General features: G+C 33.7%; 1 protein-coding gene across 1 annotated transcript in view; it reads right to left on the bottom strand.

Moving 5' to 3' along the window:
- The window catches only part of LOC108550678 (putative mediator of RNA polymerase II transcription subunit 12), a 38657-nt gene that overhangs the window by 20532 nt on the left and 312 nt on the right, over positions 1 to 17813 (bottom strand). The window lies entirely within an intron of this gene.

Genomic DNA, 17813 nt, shown 5'->3' on the forward strand with positions numbered 1-17813 from the left:
AAAATAGATTAGGCCAGAAATTAAATATTTTGTTATATTAGTTCTTGTATTATTTTATATAATATAATTTTTATATTATCTAATATTATTTTTATCTAAAATATTATCTTATGTATATTATTCTATACGTATCAGATTTCAAGTTACGTATATTTTTATTAACATTTAGTCTACTCATTAACGATAAAAATTTAATACAAGAAATACTCTTCCTGTAAAGTAAAATCTGCATTTCGAGACTTCCAAAGGATTTAAAATTCGAGTTCCTAGAATTCGAAGAATTAATTCGTTCCCAGATATAAAATTCATTTGATTCAGGAAAGAATCTAAATAATTTTATACGTAATCCTGTCCATAAATTTATTATGGCAGTTTGTACGAGCGAAGAGGAAATGTGTATCCATGAATAACGCATAAAGAGCTGAAGCCTGGTAACTGCAATTTCTAATAATTATGATTTAAGCGAATGCATATCTTCGACGGTCTAACGCTTTCCCCTGCTTGAATATTTACTAATCGGAAAAGGATTTCCATGTTGCGACCATAGGGAAATTAATGCGTGACTGAGCACAGGATTCGACCTTGCTGATCGAGTTTCTTCTCATGTACTTGGAACGCACTGAATCACTGTATTAAGTCATTACGTTTATACACGCGAATAAATAGTTAAAGAAAATGATAAATAATAATCGTTTAACTCGATTTTAAATGGGAAATTACGAATTACTGGAATATCTTTTTAATATGTTACTAGAAATATTTAAATCATTTTAATGGTGAAAAAAGGGTGAATATTTTGTCGATGTAAATGAATAACAGTCTGATGCAATTACGATGACTATGATGCTATATGTGAGATGCATAGATGAATCAAAGGCTGAGCCTCAAGGTTCTGTGCGAAGGAACGAATAACTTTTCTTTGTCTAAACATTAATTTATTTCAAGAACACGCTTGAAGTTTTCCAAGGAGCGAAAATTTCCGAGATTAAAATTTTAAATAAGATTTTCCAATTTAAAAGATTCAAAATTTAGAGTATTACTAAAAATATACGATTTTCACTTTGTTTAATTACTCAGGAGAATTCTGACTTACTTCCTGGTAATTAAAATTTACGAGAGTATTAAATATCGTAATAAAATTTACAACGAATTCAGAGTGTTATTAATTCTCTATAACCCAATCTTTATTTGCGTGGAAAAACGTAAATAAAAATTTATTATCTTCTATATCCTATACTAATGTAATGAAACATTCACAAAATAGAATAACAAGTTGAAAAGAAGAAATTTCAAGTCACGTAACACTATGGAAAGCAAGTCCTTTGTGTCTGTAACAAAACACATTAAAAGAAGTTGGAATTATTTCCAAAATTAGTAAAAAAATACAGTAACATATTGGAAATAAGAATTTTCAAATCATGGAACAATGTAATATTTAAAAAAAAATATAATAACGTGCTGAAAACAAGAATCTTCAAGTCACGTGATACTATGAGTCATCCATTCCTTAAATAATTCCATAAATTACCATAATAACCACCATTGTTACATATGACTCCCAACATATTAAGAAAATACAGCACGTTGAAAGTAAAAACGTCACGCTATAACGATCCATACCTAAATTGGTCGAACTATACCACTTAACACTAGAACTACCGATTTGTAATAGGCTAAACATAGATGGCAGAGATAATAGTAATTTTAGTGGTACGATGAAGACAAGTAAATATAGTAATGCATAGGATTTCAGATAATAAAATGGACCCATGTTGCACAGAAATTTTATTACGTTTTAAACGAAACAAAATTGGCATATTTTTACTAATAAAGGAATCGCATAATGCAAAAACATAAAACCAGGAAAAGAAGATTGTCGCGATAAACCTTCCGCTTGCAACAATTGACGAACCTGTACTGGCATGTTGAATGTTGCCAACACGAGCGAATACATTTATGACATTCGTCGAAGGTATTACCAACTGCTTTACGTAAATAAGACGAAATATAAACCTATGCGCGTGCAGCTATTGCAATATTTCCAGGTGGGACTAAAAATGTCCCGCCATGCATCACGGTGCATCGAAAAGGTGGGACACTTTAATCCCAGCGTGCCCCAAAGAGTTAAACGCTTAAGTATAAAATCGGGAATAATTATCAGTGTCATCGTGCATTTATAAATATCGTTTATTACCAATCTTCCCTTATTCCTTAATTTTTATTTCCTATCCTTATTCCTTATTCGATAATTCCTTAACCGTTTCGCGGATTCGCAAAATTCTTACGTCACGCGAAAAATGGCGAAAAGAGGGGTATCGCGGGCGACTATTAGCGCCGGTATTTATGGATGATAGTTCTCCTAGCTAGGCAAAAATCATATTTCGAGGTGGGACTAAAAATGTCCCACCATGCATCACGGTGCATCAAAATGGTGGGACACTTTAGATCCCAGCGTGCCCCAAAGAGTTAATACATATCGAAATTAATTTTTTTAAAAGCAAAAAGAAAATTCCAAAACCAGTCTCTTCTACCGAATTTATAGTCCTAATGCTACAACGGAAGAAGGGAAGAAGTCCTGGCAATTATTCCGAAAATTAGCATGATAATCGTGGTTGCCACACGCGAGTCCACAGGACGCATTCAGAGAGCTGCCAAAGAGGCTAAAAACGAAGCGACAGGTGAATAAGTCCTGCGGATTTCTCAAGATCTGCGCATCCGACAGCTCTCGTGTGTCTGTCTTCGAAAGAGGATGCAAGATGACACGCACAGTGTCCCGTTTCCCGGCAAAACGTATCCGCCGGAAGTCAGGAAGATGTGAAAGGGACCTCTAACTCTCGTCTAGCCAGCTCGGCCCAGGTCTCGGAGTGATTCGTTATTCGTCACAGAAGCATCGATGAGAACATTCGAAAGTGCAAACGCAGACGAAGGAAGCCAGGACTGGGGCAAAAATGCACGGTGTAAAAGCGTTTAGGCTCTAAATATGGCAGCGAGCAGTTGGCAGTGAGAGTGAACGCGACTCGTTTCGTATGGGCGTTGAGAACGCAGCATTGGTATGCACCGCTGGTATGCCCTTGTCTTATGAACTGTGTCGTCCAAGGAATTGCTCTCGCTTTTTCTTTCGACGGTTTGGAAAGCGGACAGCGTGTATTGAAAATGGCCCGCGTTGATGGGGGCCATTGTTAATCATCGCGGTTCTCATTATGCTGTCTTAACGCGGTGGTCGGACCTTTCACTGATGCCGTTATATTATACAATAGGAGAGCTTTAACGAACGTGCAACGGGTTTCAGCCTTCTCCCAACACGGATTTCTGACGCGGTAATTGTAGACTTTAAGGAGAAAATTGGAGAATAATGAGGTACGCGTGCAAGTTTGGAGAAATTCGGCTCGGTACATTAGGGTTCATTAGAAGTACATTAGTATTCTACCAACGGGATTCAGTGGGTGTGAATAGATGATACGATGTTCTGTGAGTTACAGGAAAAGTGGGAATTAATTCTAGAAGTCTCGAGTCTTTAGTCCTCCTAACCCAAGGACCAAACATAAGAATAAGACGATTTTTAAATTGAAAATTAAATTTCTTATTTTAATAATATATTTCTGACTTTAATGCAGTGAAAAAATTATTACTGTCATAATTGTGAAGTTATAAAATGTTACTGTTGAGTAGAAGAGAGTTGCAGTTTGCAGGGAGTGTTATAATATTTGCACGTGTTACATATTATAAATTATATAATATTTAATTATATATGATAGAACGATATTAAAATAGGTTTATTATATATAGATCCGAGAATTTCACCTGTTAGGAATCCTAGGGATAAGGATATATAAGTACTAATGTAATTCACTAGGTGTGGACAAATAATACAATGTTCGTTGGAATGAAGTGGGTAACAGTTAGATATATATTAGAACAAATGTGATTCACTGGGTGTGAATAGATAATACAATGTTCTGTGAGTTACAGGAAAAGTGGGAATTAACTCTAGAAGTCTCGAGTTTTTAGTCCTCTTAACCCAAGGACCAAACATGAGAATAAGACGATTTTTAAATTCAAAATTAAATTGCTTATTTTAATAATATATTTCTGAGTTTAATGTAGTGAAACAATTATTAGTGTCATAATTGTAAAGTTACAAAATATTACTGTTGAGTTGAAGAGAGTTGCAGTTTGCAAGGAGTTTTATAATGTTTGCACGTGTTACATATTATAAATTATAAATTTAATTATATAAACTATAAGAGTGATGTTAAAGTAGGTTCATTTCATATGGATTCGAGAATTTCACCTCTTAGGAGTCCTGGGGATGAGGACATATATGAGTACAAATGTGATTCACTAGGTGTGAATAGATGATACAATGTTCTGTGAGTCACAAGGAAAGTGAACATTAGTTCTAGAACTCTCGAGTCTCTAGTCCTCTTAACCTAAGTGCTAAACATGAGAATAAGGCAATTTTTAAATTGCAAATTAAATTGCTTATTTTAATAATATATTTCTTGGAATGGAATGAGCAAATTGTTGGTGTTGTAATTGTAAAATTACAAAATATTACTGTTGAGTTCAAGAGAGGGTTCCTTGAACCTACTTGTTGCAGTTTGCATGGAGTTTTATAATGTTTGCACGTGTTATACATTATAAATTATATAAATTATGTAATATTTAATAATGTATGATAGAAGGATGTTAAAATAGGTTCTTTTTATATGGATTCGAGGAGTTCACCTGTTAGGAGTCCTAGGGATAAGGACATATATGAGTACAAATGTGATTCACTGGGTGTGGACAAATAATACAATGTTCATCGTGAGTTATTTGGAAGATTGGAACGAAGTGAGTAGGAGTTAGATATATATTAAAACAAATGTGATTAACTAGGTGTGAATAGGTGATATAATATTCGTTATGGATCATAAGAAAACGTTGTATTTATCAGGGTATATATTAGAACAAATATGGCTCCCTGATAGTGAACAGATGACACAATTTTCACCGTGAATTATTGGCAAATTTGTAATTAAATGAACGGAGATGATTGCTTAGAAAATTAGTGCATTCCAAGAAATTTAATCCATTAAGAAAGAAAGTTGAACTCCTTTCTCATGAAATTTTAGTTGAAGTAAACGTAGAGTCACTTGTAATGCAGTTTCTGTTAAAATGGAGTAAATCATTCTAACAATGAATCACCTATTTTGCTAGTTTCTTCTACACGTTAATAGGAGAGAGGTGTAACAATCGGAATAAAGAAAATATCCATCTAAAATAGATTAAGAAAGCAGACAATAGGATCTTCAGCCACGTTGCAAATTCTTTATGGATTATTAGAAAAGCAGAAGCTAAAAAGTTGGGAGACTTTCAAGGATTTAAATTCAATATCAACAGAATTAAAGAAGAAAGTTGAAGGATAGGCCAATTCCCTTAAATTTGCATAAGATCAGCTGCAACATAGAGACTGATAAAAATAAAATAATTCACTGCAACAAAGAACCTTTTGTTTCGCTACTTTTTCTTGCACTCTTGCTACAGAGAAACGTCATGCAAGAAATATAACAATCGGTTAAAAAGAATTGTCCATTATGGATAAAAGGCTATGTCACAACTTCGTTGCGGATTCCTGGAAAAGGTGGAATTAACGGGATAAAAATGATTCGTCATAAGATCGAAAAACTTTCGAGAACCTCGGTGTAAACAAGATTCGAGAAGAAAGTTGCACTCCTTTCCACGAAATCCCGATAGAAGAAACATAGTCTAACCTCTTGCTCCGTGATGGCTGATAAAAATGGAAGAGATCGCTGCAGAGATCGCTCGTTTCGTTACTTTTTGATAGAGAAAAACGTCGGAAGATAAGTATAACAATGGAATGAAAAGAAACTGTCTATCCAGCAACGATTAGGGAAGCTATGGAAAATTAGATAGCTAGCGTTGCACGGGCACGTTGTATCGGCGCGTTACGAATCAACGAAGCATGACCACGTTTAACCCTTGCCTTGGATGCAATTTCCACTCTCTCTGTTTCTTTCACAGTTTCCCACACTCCATTTTGCATTTCGTTTCTCACATTTCACTACCGGCCGAGACGCGTCAAAAATTTCCTCGTGAGTCAGTGCCCCGGGTTAGGCGTCGATTCTCAGCTAGCTGGCGATGCGTATCTCGAGGACAAGCAAAAGATCTGCAGCAATTTCTATGCTGACAAGTTACTCTTGTACCCCGTCTGGAAAGGAGAATGGCGTAGGTTTGACCGGTCTGGTGTAGATAAGAAAACGATACTGAAAATTCTGGTGAATGAGAGATGGAAAGTCTGGATTTTATCGTGGGATTGACAGAATGGATTGATTAACAGTATGGATCGCATCAATAGGATGAAAGACACATGGACGAAGGATTCACTTGGTCTGAACCTTCAGAGCTATGAAGAATGGGGATCTGATCCTTATAATCCTTAAAATCAGCGTGTGAAAGTGGGCTCGATACATAAGACTGCCATGCAAATTGTGAATTTATGGCTATCTAAAGTTCTGATTGCTGTTTTGGTATACTGTCATAGAGTAGAAGATACAGAGATAAAGAAAAATGTGGGATTTGCGTGTGCAAGGATTCATAATTGGAAAAACGCGTGTTCGAGTTAGGCAAGGATGAAGAATCAGCGCTGGGAATCTGTCTGAGTCAAGAGTGACAGTTTGACAGGACGTTTAATCAAGCTGACCGTTGCTTTATCATCGAACAAAACTGTTCTAATTTTATCCTCGCTTTTCTCGTTAAGAAAATATCTATTCGCAAGCCAGCACTCCTACGTTATTAATACCCAAGGATGCCTATGTCACAATCGAATTTGACGTTGGTTGAAAAATCGCGGCATTACCCCCGACTTCTTCGTGCTCCTCTAACATTGTTCTCTCACTGTTCCATAGCCCAGTAAATCACCTGCAATAATTAATAACATTCGATCTTATTGCCCCCCAATGGCGTCAGCCTCCAAACTTGCGAAAGTCCCTGGCAAGATGTACTTCATTTAACGCCTAATTAAACCACCGACCTGGCCGAAGTTTGACGGCGAGAGGATCGAGAAAGTTAGACTGTTAATTAAGGGAATTTGTTATCGCGGTATATTTCTTGTGAATACGCAGCGCCATATATAATGATCCAAAGTTCCTGCGAGCCTGCGCGTGATACTTTTCGCGAGTCTTCCTGCACTGAAATATCTTTGCTCTCACTTTTTTCACCGGTCTGGCTGTCTAATGAGCCTGTTCCTGCGAAGGTGTGCAAAAACGGGAAAGTCCGTGCTAAAATACCGTTTACTGGAAACTGTTACCGTCACGCCGATACTCCTGACCGGCTTACAGCCTTCCGACAACCACCTGACTTTCGACATTCCCGATCTGTCCCATTTTCGTTCCACGTCTAGGCACCTGGTCAACGTTCTAACTTAATTACACGTCGACGAATTAGCTCAAGTCCCGTCCACGAATCGGCTAACTTCGTTAATTTAATTGTCGAATTTCATCGGATCACCCAAGACCATTTTCTTCCTGTTGCGTAACCCGAATAACGACCAGTAAACCGGCTTTTAACAACCATTTGCGCCAGACAACTCTTGCGGCGCCTCTGTTAGGACTCTTAGGCGTCCGGGGATTCGTGTCGTGATTCGTAGAGAGCTGGCCAGCCGTGCTGATGACTGCATATGTCCGAGGAAAGCAGCCGAGATTTACCCCTGTATTTCTACGTATTAGCCTCGCTTTCGCAATTTATCGACAGCCGGTTTCTCCGTCATTGGTTTCTACCGAGCCGAATCTAGGTCTCCTGGTGTGACGACAGGCCTAGACCAGCCTCAAAATCGATGCATCGTTGTTATCACGTGCACGTACCCTGTGTCTCACTCGGGATCGGTGATGCGGTCTCGGAGATTCGAGACTGATCCACGAGTTCTTCCTCCCAGGTGACTTTCCTTCAGCTGGGATTCGTTATGTCGCTATGGATTACTCTGACGAGAGTCGGGAGACGTGAGTCGGCGGTTCTTGTTCGTTTAATAACGAAGACGGAAGAATCGGTGGATTTTTAGACAGCGTAGACGGAAGACGAGGATTGACAGTTTCCATTCCTTGGATATCAAGATGAAAGAAGCAACTAGTGTTCTTCATCTTACAAACATTCGAGGAGGAAGAGGGAACTGAAGTCTTGCATTACTTGGACGCTGAAGACGGAAGTCGTGAATTGACGTTCTTCACTTTTTAAGTATCGAAGATAGAAATTGCAAATCACTGTCTTCAATTTTTCGAAGATTTAAAATAACAGAGATGAATTTCGAATTTCGAGAATGGAGAACACGAAGTTTTATTTTTTGTTTTTTAAATTTTGAAGAAGGAAATTGCAAATCAGTGTCCTCGATCTTTTTAAAGTTTGAAAGAAAAGATGCAAATTGGAGAATGTGAAATGTTGAAGGCAAAATATACGAATCGGTATTTTTTATTTTTTAACCTTTCAAAAGAATTTTTTAAAGTGACAAAAATCTATTTAATTTTTTTTATATCGATAACCAATTAAATAATTATTCTACGAGGTTTTTCTTTATTACTGAGAAAGTCTATGGCGAATAGTTCACTATATACATCACTGAAGTTGCGATTTTTATTTTTCAAATGATCAGGATGAAAGACGATATTTTTTATTTTTTTAAATATCGAAGACACGATATAAAAAATGATATCTAATTTGATAATATTAATTTTCAACCAAAGATTTAGTTTAGTATAATAATTAGGTTACTCTAAATAGGTGTATTCATATTTTATATATTTTCCAAAAATAAAATTCTATCTATGAATATTGCTTTCATAAGAGTGTATGATGGTGAGGTAGAATAAGTGAAAGTCATTTAGAATGATATAAATATAATATGTGCGAGTGGAATCTAGTATGAATGTTGCTAAAAAATGTGTTAATAATAGTGAGAGAGAGAGAGAAAAGATTTTTCAAAATATAGTCAATCTTTGTGTTTCAAATCGTTTATTTAGAATTGTTGTCAATATTTAAACATTATTATCTAAATATATCAATTTGTTAACTGTTTAAAAACGTGGAAAATATTGGTATTCAGTTCTATTCGCACTATCTGCCCCACACTGATATTTTGGAATGATTGTCGAATGCGTCAAAAAATAAACTTGTCAATCACTATAAAATTACGTGAAATTAAAGGAAAATTGCAGATCGAGTAAAATCTAATTTTGGTTGTAAATTAAATTAATCTCCTCGTTCGTTTCTAATTATTTTCCTCTCTCACGAGGAAAAATTACAATTTTACTTCGGCATAAAAAATATTCCAGCACGTAAATTTCTCTCAAAATGGTTCTTTAAAGCGATCGTTATAAAATTGCACAGTTGTTTCAAGTATGAAAAGCGTTCTCAGCCAAGTGGATTCTGCGGTGCATCTTTAGAAGTTTTATGATCGAAATTCTTCAGTAATCGCTGTTACTATCAGTTTTGTTAACTATGCACAACGAAACAGGCTAATATAACAATCTGCATATTTTCATAGAAATTGACGAAATTGCCCCACATGGAGGGACCATTTTCCGAGCATCTGAAATATGTTTGCCTAAAAAATTCCGAGGAAATCACACAGAAATTGCAGGCTGTTGCATTATTTAGTGGAAAGTCGGTGGCAGTAGTTTACAACCGCGAAATAGAAAAGCAGAAGTTTCACTCTTATGGTAACATGCTTCCACGATTTGCGGTTACGATTATGGTTCGGTTCGCTAAAGATGCAATAGCTGATTAATCTGGAAAATCAGTTCGCACGAGATGGCGATCTTTAGGTTTTTTTTTTTTTTAACGAGAGGGTTATATAATCCCTTAAAGCGTGGAATTAAAGCACAAAACGCGGCGAACGGCGATTTAGAATGAGCTGGTTGCGTCATGTGATCGATAATGGTACCATTGATCTAACGATGATAAAGGAATTGAATTTCCGAGAAGCGGAGTAAAAAGGGGGCATGAAATATTTATAACTCGTAACAGACAGCTTATTTCGATCGCGTACCTCTACTTTTATTTATCACCCGCCGGAGAAAGAGGAAAGTGAAAAGCGTATCGACAGCTTTTCACCAAAGAAATCGATCCGCTTAACGATAAAGTCGTTACTTGCCTGAAACGAGAGATACGTACAGTATATTACGTTCTGTACAAAATTTCATATTCGTATATTCGCGATAATTGAAAAATTATATTTATGGCATCGAGTAATGTGAAATTTAATGATATTGTATATGGAATAGAAATGTGAATATAAAGTATTATATAATATCTGACGTATGGTATTTATTATGTTATTATATAAATATAAAATTTTTACAGTGGAAATTAATTTATGATAGTGATTCGTAACAAAATTATGTTTAAGACAGGGGCAATAATGCATATGTATACATGGAAATTGAATTGAAATATTGTACAATAATATATAAATAATAATACCGTATGGAATGTTATATAATATCCAGTATTTTTGATATGATAATAATATTCATATATCTTGATAAATTATTGTATAATAATCATTAAAATATTTATGCAATTATATGGTGGAATAGAAATATGAATATAAGATATTATATAACAATATCTGATGTACTGTATATATTATATTTTATATAGTAATATATGATGTACTGTATATATCATATTTTATATAATATTATATAAATATTAAATTTTGTTACAGTGAGAATTAATTTATAAAAATGATTCGTGACAAAATTATGTTTATGACAGGCAATAATACATATGTATACATGGAAATGGAATTGAAATATTGTAGTATATAAATAGTAATACCGTATGAAATATTACATAATATGCAGTATTTTTTATATGGTAATAATAATCATATATCATAGTAAATTACGGTGTAGTAATCACTAAAATTTTTATGCAATTATATTACGGAATAGAAATATGAATATAAGATATTATATAATAATATTTGATGTATTGTATTTATTATATAGCACTATGTAATATACACTAATTTCCTATATATTATTGTATATTATATATAATATTATCTAAATATTGAATTGCATTATAATAAAAATTCATAATAAAATTATATTTAAGACAGTCAATAATGCACAAATATAAATGCAAATGAAATGAAAACCTAATATAAATAATAATACTTTGCAGAATATTATATAATATTATATAATTACCATGTAATGTATAGTAATAATTAATTCATAAATTTGATTCGTGACAAAATTATATTCACGATACTTAATCTTGTCTAATCATAAATAATAATGAGATAATAATAATATAAAAATTGATACCTGTAATATGAAATTTGCTAAAAGTATACATGGTGTATCTGTATTATGAATCAGATGACAGAAATTATTGATTAATAGAATAAAAATAAAATAGAAATTTATATGTGTATGTAATAAATCACAATACATCAATTTTGAATAACTAATGTGTGACTTATTCTTATTGTTTATATAAAGCCTGGCAAAATAATATTTAACGATGCTGGTTAGGTGCACGACAATGAGATTAAACATCGGTTTGTTATTGAAAAAAGTCTAACAAATGACTGGTTCTACGTCAAATTGGTGAAAGTAACAGTCGTAAAACTTCCCAGGCTAGCAAACAGTTGATCCTCGATCAGCTAGTCTCTTGTTTCCTTTAATAATTTCCAAGAACCTCACGTAGGTTAAACGCTTTTAGAAATTCAAGTGTACCTGTTATTAATGCATAGTTAAAATACAATCGACTGAATTATTATGCGATAAATTTACTTAAACTGCAGTCCACTTGTAAACAAATTAATCATTATTCACCGTTTCTGCTTTGCAAATTATCCCACTTAATTTCCAATTTTTATCACAACATTTTCTCACAATTTACAAGATATTTACAATCTCTATAATTTTTCTATTTAATATACATACATTTACAACATAGTATTCTATAATATTCTATAATATTGTACAATTTTCATGCGCACAGTAATAAATAATAAATAATAAATGAAATTTAGAAATATTCAATTTTTAAGATAATCATAATTATTTAAACAAATTTATGATTAGTTATATATATAAACATCATAATTATGATGTTTATATTAGTTACATATTTTTATTAGTTATATATAAACACCATAATTATATTATATGATATTAATTATAATTATATGATAGATATGATATATCTATCTATTATATAATTATGATGTTTATATTATTTATATATTTTCATTAGTTATATATAAATATAAATTATATTGAATATATAAGTATATATAATTTATATTAAATACATAAATCATATATAAATATATTATTAGTTATTTATATATATATCATATAATTATGATGTTTATATATAACTAATCGTAAATTTGTTTAAATAATTATGGTTACTTCAACGATTGATTATTCCTAAATTTTATTTATTATTTATTATTGTCGCAAGAAAATTGTACAATATTATAGAATATTATAGAATACAATACATATATGCTGTTAAGACTGAAATATATGTATACACAAAATGTTCTGCAAGAATGACCCCTTCATGGAGGTTGAAGCTGCATTAATAATAAGAAAACGAATGCTTTTCTTCGCAAGAAAGTGATCGCGCGAAGATAATAAAATAATAGAAACGAATTTAAAGAGTTAACGTTCACTTTCGTTCGCAGAACAAACAGCGAGGAAAACCGGAGAAATTAAAAAGCGTTGTTCACGTTTTTACGCGAGTTTTCGCATAATTAATTGTTCGATCTCACGGGAGAAGTTCATGAGTGAAAACCGGAGTGGATGAAAATTCCCACAGGAGTGAAGAAAGAGCGAACCCTTCCCTTTCCCTATAAGGAAAATGCTTTCGTTAATTATGATTAATTTTCTATGAATGGCAACGCGTGAGCACAAGGAACGATATTACGTTGCAACACAATCGTTTGCTACACGTAATTGTTAACTCGTAACGAAGCATTTGCATTAAATATAAAGGAAACAAAAACGGATACCTAACGAGTAATGAAAATCATTCGCAAAATCAACGAAATCGTGAAAATCGAGGAAAAATTAATTAAATCTCGAGAAACGGTATATTTTAATTTATTTAGCAGCGTGAATTGTTTTCGACCGAGTTCATGCGAGGACTACGTGAAAATAATAATTATAATAACAGGAGGAATTGCGAAGTATAATAATGGTAATTTTGCGAAGTAGGTGAAACTGGAGCAGGTGTGAAAAACAAAGTTTTCTTTGAAGAAAATTACAACTCTCGTGTCACGAATAAATACCGTGCTCTATGGGGGCTTCAATAGATTATTATTTTAACAAGCTGCATTGTGGTATAAATTATTCTCCGGTACATGGGTGCCTGCAATCACTGTGGGAAGTTCAGTCATTTTAATTCAATCAAATTTATGTGCATCTTAATTATATAGCTGGTTAAGGAAGTATATACTAATTACGAGTATCGATATGAATGAATAATTCAGAGTTCACAGTCCAATAATTAATTTATCAAAATCGAAATACAAAAATTTGATTATTTCTGTATTTACGAAAATAAAATTGCTGATAAATAATTTTTCTGATATTCCTGGAATCGAGGAAAATATGATAACATGAAACGTCTATGTAGTAACCTAATCTTAATTATATCGTGAATTAAATAAGTATATACTAATTACGAGTATCGATAGGAATGAATAATTCAGAGTTAATGTCAAATAATTAATTTATCAAAAATTTGATTATTTCTGTATTTATGAAAATAAAATTGTGGATAAATAAATTTCCTGATAATCCTGGAATGGAAGGTAAAATATACATGATGAAAATGGATATAAAATAGAGAAATGTGCTCTTCGATAACATGAAACGTCTATGTGGTAACATGTCAATTGGTAATGATCATGTTCGTATTAGATACCAATTAATCTTCCTTTCAGTACACGTCAATTTCAAGAAGAGCATTAGTAATATCGCAACTGCCTGTTTGCCTAGCACACTGATCACTTAACATTGCTCCAAACATGGGGGCGAAAGTCAGTCGAAAGTATTCGAAGCACACTCCGTTGCGCAATTTTCGACAGAAGCTAATGCTTAAAATGTAGAGCTAACACACCAACAGCATTCTAATCGGCGTCCATCGTTACATATAAACACGTAAATATCCCCCAAATTTCAGTGTTTACAAAATTCGACCTCCATTCACACGTATAACAACATAACAACCATTCATTGAAGAATTTCAATCCTTCGTGGTTATGTCAAATATCTGTGTCAAACACTAGAAAATCATACTTCGATTTAATTACAATTGGATTGGTTAGATTCCAATTGTTAGCATTGTATCTGGAAATAATCTATAATTATATTCTGACAATGAGTATTATATTCCTATAACGTAGTCTCAGTTTCTAAACAGTAGTGTCATACTCTGACCCCTAACTTCTTGATTCGTGTCTTATCTTCCTAACTATCTAAGATTTCAGCTTCTTAATTAAAAGTCCATTTTTCTTAGGTTAGATTAACTGACTCTATTCTAAGAAACTTACACGATAGTCTTCATCATCACACCTATACAACATCAATGTCCTACCTGTAGTTGTATATGTACATCCCTTAGCCCAGGCCAATTAACCCTATTCTAGGAAACCCATCTCTATGATGATCATTCTCGATGTGTCTCTATGACATCTCTTGATCTACATTTCACTCCCAATTCATAGTTCTCACAGACTCTAACTGGCTAAACACGAATATCCCTTAGCCTCAGAACTCTGAACTCAGACCACAGACCTCATAATTAATACCGAGTGTCTCATAATCGCGTATAAAGGACTGTTAACATGCACGAAGAAGCGAATGACAGGTAATTCAGTTATCGAATCCTCTGAGTTCTATTTTCAGAACTCAAATCGGTGGAATAATATCTAACCAATTAACCTCGTCACAGCCACGTCGATTTTCTACCTCTAACTCGTCAGCAGACGAAAAATCCAGCTGTGTGCCTACCTCTATGCCCCCGCAAGTCGTGTGCGAGTACAAGCTAGCGTGGTCAACCTAGTGACCTGGTACATTGGACGCTATCAACGATGAACCAGCACAGGGACACCTACCCGACCTATACAGGACCCACCCCGCGTCAAAGCTCGCGTGGCAAGAGATCGACACGTGTACGATGTTGATAAGTTTAAATAATTATGGTTACTTCAACGATTGATTATTCCTAAATTTTATTTATTATTTATTATTGTCGCAAGAAAATTGTACAATATTATAGAATATTATAGAATACAATACATATATGCTGTTAAGACTGAAATATATGTATACACAAAATGTTCTGCAAGAATGACCCCTTCATGGAGGTTGAAGCTGCATTAATAATAAGAAAACGAATGCTTTTCTTCGCAAGAAAGTGATCGCGCGAAGATAATAAAATAATAGAAACGAATTTAAAGAGTTAACGTTCACTTTCGTTCGCAGAACAAACAGCGAGGAAAACCGGAGAAATTAAAAAGCGTTGTTCACGTTTTTACGCGAGTTTTCGCATAATTAATTGTTCGATCTCACGGGAGAAGTTCATGAGTGAAAACCGGAGTGGATGAAAATTCCCACAGGAGTGAAGAAAGAGCGAACCCTTCCCTTTCCCTATAAGGAAAATGCTTTCGTTAATTATGATTAATTTTCTATGAATGGCAACGCGTGAGCACAAGGAACGATATTACGTTGCAACACAATCGTTTGCTACACGTAATTGTTAACTCGTAACGAAGCATTTGCATTAAATATAAAGGAAACAAAAACGGATACCTAACGAGTAATGAAAATCATTCGCAAAATCAACGAAATCGTGAAAATCGAGGAAAAATTAATTAAATCTCGAGAAACGGTATATTTTAATTTATTTAGCAGCGTGAATTGTTTTCGACCGAGTTCATGCGAGGACTACGTGAAAATAATAATTATAATAACAGGAGGAATTGCGAAGTATAATAATGGTAATTTTGCGAAGTAGGTGAAACTGGAGCAGGTGTGAAAAACAAAGTTTTCTTTGAAGAAAATTACAACTCTCGTGTCACGAATAAATACCGTGCTCTATGGGGGCTTCAATAGATTATTATTTTAACAAGCTGCATTGTGGTATAAATTATTCTCCGGTACATGGGTGCCTGCAATCACTGTGGGAAGTTCAGTCATTTTAATTCAATCAAATTTATGTGCATCTTAATTATATAGCTGGTTAAGGAAGTATATACTAATTACGAGTATCGATATGAATGAATAATTCAGAGTTCACAGTCCAATAATTAATTTATCAAAATCGAAATACAAAAATTTGATTATTTCTGTATTTACGAAAATAAAATTGCTGATAAATAATTTTTCTGATATTCCTGGAATCGAGGAAAATATGATAACATGAAACGTCTATGTAGTAACCTAATCTTAATTATATCGTGAATTAAATAAGTATATACTAATTACGAGTATCGATAGGAATGAATAATTCAGAGTTAATGTCAAATAATTAATTTATCAAAAATTTGATTATTTCTGTATTTATGAAAATAAAATTGTGGATAAATAAATTTCCTGATAATCCTGGAATGGAAGGTAAAATATACATGATGAAAATGGATATAAAATAGAGAAATGTGCTCTTCGATAACATGAAACGTCTATGTGGTAACATGTCAATTGGTAATGATCATGTTCGTATTAGATACCAATTAATCTTCCTTTCAGTACACGTCAATTTCAAGAAGAGCATTAGTAATATCGCAACTGCCTGTTTGCCTAGCACACTGATCACTTAACATTGCTCCAAACATGGGGGCGAAAGTCAGTCGAAAGTATTCGAAGCACACTCCGTTGCGCAATTTTCGACAGAAGCTAATGCTTAAAATGTAGAGCTAACACACCAACAGCATTCTAATCGGCGTCCATCGTTACATATAAACACGTAAATATCCCCCAAATTTCAGTGTTTACAAAATTCGACCTCCATTCACACGTATAACAACATAACAACCATTCATTGAAGAATTTCAATCCTTCGTGGTTATGTCAAATATCTGTGTCAAACACTAGAAAATCATACTTCGATTTAATTACAATTGGATTGGTTAGATTCCAATTGTTAGCATTGTATCTGGAAATAATCTATAATTATATTCTGACAATGAGTATTATATTCCTATAACGTAGTCTCAGTTTCTAAACAGTAGTGTCATACTCTGACCCCTAACTTCTTGATTCGTGTCTTATCTTCCTAACTATCTAAGATTTCAGCTTCTTAATTAAAAGTCCATTTTTCTTAGGTTAGATTAACTGACTCTATTCTAAGAAACTTACACGATAGTCTTCATCATCACACCTATACAACATCAATGTCCTACCTGTAGTTGTATATGTACATCCCTTAGCCCAGGCCAATTAACCCTATTCTAGGAAACCCATCTCTATGATGATCATTCTCGATGTGTCTCTATGACATCTCTTGATCTACATTTCACTCCCAATTCATAGTTCTCACAGACTCTAACTGGCTAAACACGAATATCCCTTAGCCTCAGAACTCTGAACTCAGACCACAGACCTCATAATTAATACCGAGTGTCTCATAATCGCGTATAAAGGACTGTTAACATGCACGAAGAAGCGAATGACAGGTAATTCAGTTATCGAATCCTCTGAGTTCTATTTTCAGAACTCAAATCGGTGGAATAATATCTAACCAATTAACCTCGTCACAGCCACGTCGATTTTCTACCTCTAACTCGT

Source organism: Eufriesea mexicana, unplaced genomic scaffold (assembly GCF_001483705.2).
Source record: "Eufriesea mexicana isolate 0111107269 unplaced genomic scaffold, ASM148370v2 scaffold2948, whole genome shotgun sequence".
In the NCBI taxonomy this organism is placed as follows: Eukaryota; Metazoa; Arthropoda; class Insecta; order Hymenoptera; family Apidae; genus Eufriesea; species Eufriesea mexicana.